Here is a 6,705-nt window from a genome sequence, read left to right as displayed (position 1 = left end):
TCACAGAGATCACCTAAGACCATAGGAAAAGACAAACTTCCTATGGTATTAGGAACTAAAGCTTCTATTCTGGCACCTTGGAGCATATTTTTACAATCTGAACAATCAGCTGTTTACATTGGGGTGACCTCTGACCTTCCTGCCAATCAGCTTAGAGCTCTGTTAGGAGAATTGGCGGTAGACTTATAGTTGGGGATCCCCACAACATGAAGAACTGTATTAAGGGGTTGTGGCATTAGAAAGTTTGAGAACTGGCTTAGAGGATCATCCATTAAAGTTTTTTTTCCCTCCATTCTTCCAAGAAAAGGGGATTACAAGATTCAACTTTGTTGTGAGCTGCCCCAAGTCTGCGGAGAGGGGCGGCATACAAATCAATAAATCAATCAATCAATCAATCAATCAATCAATCAATCAATCAATAGACATGTGAAATGAAGCAATTTTTCAAAAAGCAATAGCAATAGCATTTAGATGTATATATCACCTTTACAGTGCTTTACATCCCTCTCTAAGTGATTTACAGAATCAGAATATTTCCCCCAATAATTTGGATCCTCATTTTACGGATCTTGGAAGGATGGAAAGCTAAGTCAACCTTGAGCTGGTGAGATTCGAACTGCTGGCATTGACGGTAAGCAGAATTAGCCTGCAATACTGCATTCTAACCACTGCGCCACCAAAGCTCAAAAACCTAAGCAAAACCTTTTCTTTCTGGGTTTGTTATTATAAACAAAGAAACAAACAAAAAGCATGAAAGGAAAGAAACTCAGAATATGTGGACATGGGTTCCAAAATAGCAATAGCAGTTAGACTTATATACCGCTTCCTAGTGCTTTACAGCCCTCTCTAAGTGGTTTACAGAGTCATCATATTGCCCCCAACAATCTGGATCCTCATTTTACTGACCTCAGAAGGATGGAAGATTGAGTCAACCTTGAATATCATTTCTTTCCCTTTTTCACTCCTCTTTCTTCAATACATATATCCAATCATCCCCATTCCATGAACAAGGAGTTCCATTCAGACAAAAAATCCATTCAGACAAGACATATATGCACCCATCCAATCTTATAAGAACTTGGTCTTCTTCTTCCATGGTAACTTGGCCAAACATTGCTGGAAGTGCTGTGGGAAGAACTGCATTTATGGAAGCAACATTAATGCAGGCACAATATTTTCCATAAACCTTCCATCACTGTACGCTAAAGCTCTTCTTGGTTATATTTGCCATACTTGTATGTCAAGAATTGTGGATTTTTCAGGCTTGCAGATTGGATAAAAGAATGATCAAACACTTTTGGAAGACAGCTTCTATGCTTGATTTGCAACCATGAGTTGTTTGTATGGGTTGTTTGTCAATATCTGAATTGTCACTTTGACAAGGGAATAGGGAAGTAAAATATTTAATATAGCCAAGTGTGGGGCATTTTTTTTCTTTTTTATTGTGTACTCACCATTGCTAACATTGTGCAATGCATGTTTGTTTTTTGTTTGATCCATTTATTATCATTAAAAAAATGAAAATAAGTATATTCTGCAATCTATTGAGAAGGATTTGTTTATTTATTTGGGGGGAATTTAGGCAAGTACAATGGGCAGCATTTAAGATTTGTATTTTATATCTGAATTACCCATACTGTTTTATACTGGATAGTAAAACCATAAAAGCAATGCATATTTGTATTGTTTTCAGGTTATCGTTTCCATAATAATAATTGAACTATGAGGCTGAGCAACATATCATTCTATTGTGATTAAGAAATTTTAAAAGAAAACAAACCTTGTTTTTCAAAGAGTTGGAAAAACAAGCTTTTACAGCAAAATGATACAGTTCTTTGTCATCCCAAGTGTTGTAACCACCTAAAGCAAGCTTGTGAAGATTAAAACTGTAATGCTTGAAGACTTATTCCAATGAAAGCTCTTGAGAATCTGTTCCACTGTAGTTTAGGGTTATAGGCTGATTCAGTTGATGTCTGTTGTCTTTTCACAGCTAGCAGTGACCTGGAGCAATTCGGAATACATGTGTGCCAATCAAAACAAAACAAAACAAATCCTCCACGTATTTAAAATTCAAAAGACTATTTCTGAAGGGCAGTAGGAGAGAAGCATTTTCTGGTTTGAAATAGGGAATATAACATCTTCCGGGGGTAGGGGGGTATCTTTATTATTCAAAAAGATTTGCTTTCACGTTTATTCATTTCTTAAACTAGGTTTAGGAAACTTGATTAACATTGATGCGTGATGAAACTTGTTTTGTCCATTAGACCCAGAGGGGATACATAAGAAGCAATCCGCAAAGAATATTTAGTTACAAAGAGTTAGGGAATTGAAAATGATAGTCATAATTTCCAAACACTGTAAAACAATGGTAAGAAATTCTCATGGTTTTGTTCTTTAATAAGATTATCTATACCAAAACCCACGCTAGCTATTGGAAAACAACCTTGTCTGTATTGTTTTTTTCCTGCCCCTCAGCCCCTGAGATAATTACATGATCAGATTTAGTTAGGGTAAGAGGGAAAAAATGAAGGAATACTTAAGTTTTATTTGTAAACATTTCAATTAATCATTTAAGCTGCTGTTTATTCTTACTTAAGAATAATATTTAGAAGATAAACAGTACTTAACTCTTCACATATTAATTGTGACCAGGATTACCTTTGCACAATACTGGAAGCAAAAAAAGGTTCCCGGGATGAAATAATGATTAGTAAGATTTTAGAATGTGCTGAAATGGATGGGATGATGATGGAATTAAAAGAAAAAGAAGAATCGGACTATTACAGAATTTGGAATAGATTTTACAACTGGCTAGAAATTAGGAATCAAAGTAAGAAACAGAAAAAACTAAAACCCGAATGATAAAATATTCATGTCTTTATGAAACTATAGATTAAATTACTAATGGAAAAAAACATATACCAATTTAAATAGTGAAGTAGGAAATTAGTATATATATATATAGAGACATATATATATATATATATATATATATATATATATTAGTATATATATATATATTGACACGAAAAAAATTAGTATATATATATATATATTGACACGAAAAACTGTAAAATATATTGTATAGTGTTCTTAATGTTTATATTTGTACGTATTCTGTATTTGTTCGGTTTGATTTTTGTCTTATTTTTTACTTTTATTTATTTTTCTTTGTCTTGTTTTGTTTTTGTATTTTTGTATTTGTGTTTTTTAACATAGGAAAATTAATAAAGACTGTTTATTTAAAAAAAAGAATAACATTTAGAATGTGTCACATTTTTACAACCACAGTTGAGCCCAAAAATTTATGTTGCTAAGTGAGATATTTGTTAAGTGAGTTTTGCCCCTTGTTAAGTATTTGTTAAAATACTTGTTAAGTATTTTATGACCGTTCTTGCAAAAATTGTTGAGGGAATCACTGCAAGTTGTTAAATTAGATAAATTGGTTGTTAAGTGAATCTGCTTTGTCAAAAGGTCACTAACAGTGATGAAATGACTCTGGGACACCTCAAACGTCATAATTATGAGCCAAATGTCTGAATTTTGATTGTATGATCATAGAAATGCTGCAACAATCATAAATGTGAAAAAATGATCATGAGTTGCTTTTTTCATTTTCTTTATAACTTCGAATGGTCTTTAAATTGTACGTAAGTCGAGAAATATCTGTACTGCTATTAAACATTGATTAAGTGTCTTAAAATTTGATTGTGGATCAGTAAAGTCAATTTGACAAACTGGATGCCAGTGGCTATCCATCCTACTTTCTATCTGTGAAGTCCTGCACTGCTGTTGGAAAGATCCCGAAGGGCTCAAGGTTGAATCTGCCTTCCATCGTTTTGAGGAAGGTAAAATGAGGACCCAGACTGTTGGGAGAAATATATTGCTGGAAGAATTAGTTTGAGATGGAAGGTCACAGACTCCAGCAAAATATCCTTTAGAATTTCCTAATTGACTGCTGGACACTCTTTTTAGGTATAAAACCAAGTCCCAAGAGTTTCTGCTGGAGATCACAGCATGACATTTTATCATGTTTAATGCAAGCATTGCAGTTCACTGTTCTCTTTCATCACTGAACAGAATATTATGTTCTGAAAGAAGTCACCTTCTGCTTAATGGTGTGAATGAATTAATACGCACATCAGTTGGAGGAGAGGAAAAACAGATGTGTAAGAAGCAACATAATGTGAATTTTCTGCATTTGAGAAATCCATTAACAGAGTTATGGCATGGGGAAAAAAGATGTCATTTTACATCTTTATTTAATGTAACTGCTATGATTGTAAAACTTTAAAAAATAATGGTGCCCTATAGACACAAGGACAGTTTTTCCCCGAATGCCATCACTCTGCTAAACAACTAATTCTCACAACACTGTCAAACTATTTACTAAGACCGTATTACTATTATTCTTCTCATCCTTCCTATTACCTATCCCCTATCATTTACGACTGTAACCTTGTTGCTACCGGTTCATGCACGCATATGCATGCGCAACTCTTCTGCACAAGCGCAGAAGTGTCCCAGGTGGGTGGAATGTCCTGGGTGAGGGGGCGGAGCCTCCCATCGCCACTGCTGCTGGTTTTCAGAACTGGTCCAAACTGGGAGAAACCTACTACTGGTAATGATTGATTTTGAGATTCAGGGTTTTATAATAGAGGCCAACAAATATTTTCAAGAAAGGCTTTCATAATGATTTCCTACCAAGAAGTACATTGGTTTGGATTTCACTTTTAAAAGTAGTCTTCTGGTGTGTACCTGCTACTCAAAGCTTCATGATGTGCCCAAGTCTAATCTGCTAACAGATCTTCATCCAAACCATTCATGAAATTGAATTGTTGGTATTTTAAAGCAATTGCTTTGTTCCACCACACTAAGCATTTATAGTGTCAGCAAATCTGCAGATGTTGCTTGTATCTCTATGATTTATATTGTTTTGTTTCCTAGTATGATTTGATTGCTTATTTAGTAACCTATGACTATAACTAAGTGTTATATCTTATGAATATATTAGTACCTAGGAAGGTCAAACATGTAACTAAAATCTTTGAGATTCTCTAAAGGGAAAGACTCCTCCCCCTTCACAGCATTTAGAGATCTCTAGATTTGATCCACACACACCACCACCACAATCTAAGAATTCTGTATCAAAATTGGCGGCTGCGTTTTTCATGTACTCTGCCCCAAATTAAAATTATATTCATATTCATTTAGCTCAACAACAAAACAACAACAGAGTTGGAAAGGACCTTGGAGTCTTCTAGTCCAACCCCCTGCAGGAAATGCTACACTACTTCAGACAGATAGTTATCCAACATCATCTTAAAAACTTCCAGTGTTGGAGCATTCACAACTTCTGGAGGCAAGCTGTTCCACTGATAAGCTCAGTGTTCTATTTCCAACAATGGCCAAGAACACATGACTAAGAATGCAGACAGGCCATGCAACAAGCTGGCAACCTTCCCCAACCTGTTTAGTTCCAGCATTCTCCAGATCAGGAATATAAGATAAAGTGGCAGATGGCTATCCAACTTAATAGGAAGCAATACAAAGCCCATTTCAATAAAGACCCCCATCTCTAAATATTTAATGTATTCTCTCTCAATATTTAAATAAGCTCATTCAACAAGACAGTCAATATTGACAAAAAATTTCTACTACAAAACAGGCTATTAATTCTACTTTTCTTTAAATGCTTGTGGCGCATTAATATGCAGTCATTAGTAATGTACAAGGGTGCTGCTGGAGTGATGGGAGGGATAAGGGGGAGGTACAGCATATATAACAGCCTGGAACTGTTTTATTGTTTTATTGGAGTCAGCAAAACAAAGTTTTCTTCTTTAAGGCTTGAACATTCATGCAATCAGCAGACCGGCAGAAGGATGGGGCTACCGGAAAATTAATCTTATAAAATGGTCAGAGCAGAGGTTCCTATTGGTGCAATCAGGTACATCACTCCAGTAGTGGTCCGCCAATTGCACAATTTGCCCGTGACGCTCTGATGCTGTCTTTGTTGGTCTGTGTGTGGTGCCATCGTTTTCCCCTAATTTTCGGTGATTTGTTTTGGTCTCTGAGCATACACAGAAGAAAAACCGTCCCTCTGCACATACACGGAAGCAAAATCATGTGTTTGCATAGCAAGCAGCACACTGGTAGGGTGGTAAGGGGAGCCCACTCCTGGGGCAGAGGAAACAAAACTCCCGTTAAATGTGTAACTAGGTTCAAACAGAGGAATTAACATGAGTCAAACTAGAAAACAATAACCATTCCAATAGGTGTTTCTAATTATTATTATTATTAATAATAATAATAATAATAATAAATTATTATTATTATTATTATTATTATTATTATTATTATTAATTAGATTTGTATGCCGCCCCTCTCCGAAAACTCGGGGCGGCCAAAATACTTCTATCTTGCAACATTAGAAGTAGAAGTAAAAAATATTATTATTTATTATTATTTATTTGATTTGTATGCTGCCCCTCTCCGAAGACTCGGGGCGGCATACAAATACTTATCTTGCAACATTCCTTTCCTTTCCCCTTTCCAGGGGAACAGTCCTATATGCCGTCCCAGTGGGAAAAATGGAGGTGCTCATGCATCTCTGCTCCCCAACACATGCACACAAGCACCTATGTGAGATTCGGCTTCTGTGAAAAAAAATCTTGTGCAAAGATGCTCGTGCGCTTGAGATGCTCA

This window comes from Erythrolamprus reginae, chromosome 1 (genome assembly GCF_031021105.1).
Source record: "Erythrolamprus reginae isolate rEryReg1 chromosome 1, rEryReg1.hap1, whole genome shotgun sequence".
NCBI lineage: Eukaryota > Metazoa > Chordata > Lepidosauria > Squamata > Dipsadidae > Erythrolamprus > Erythrolamprus reginae.
The sequence above is the reverse complement of the archived record's forward strand: the minus strand, read 5'-3'. Positions refer to the sequence as shown.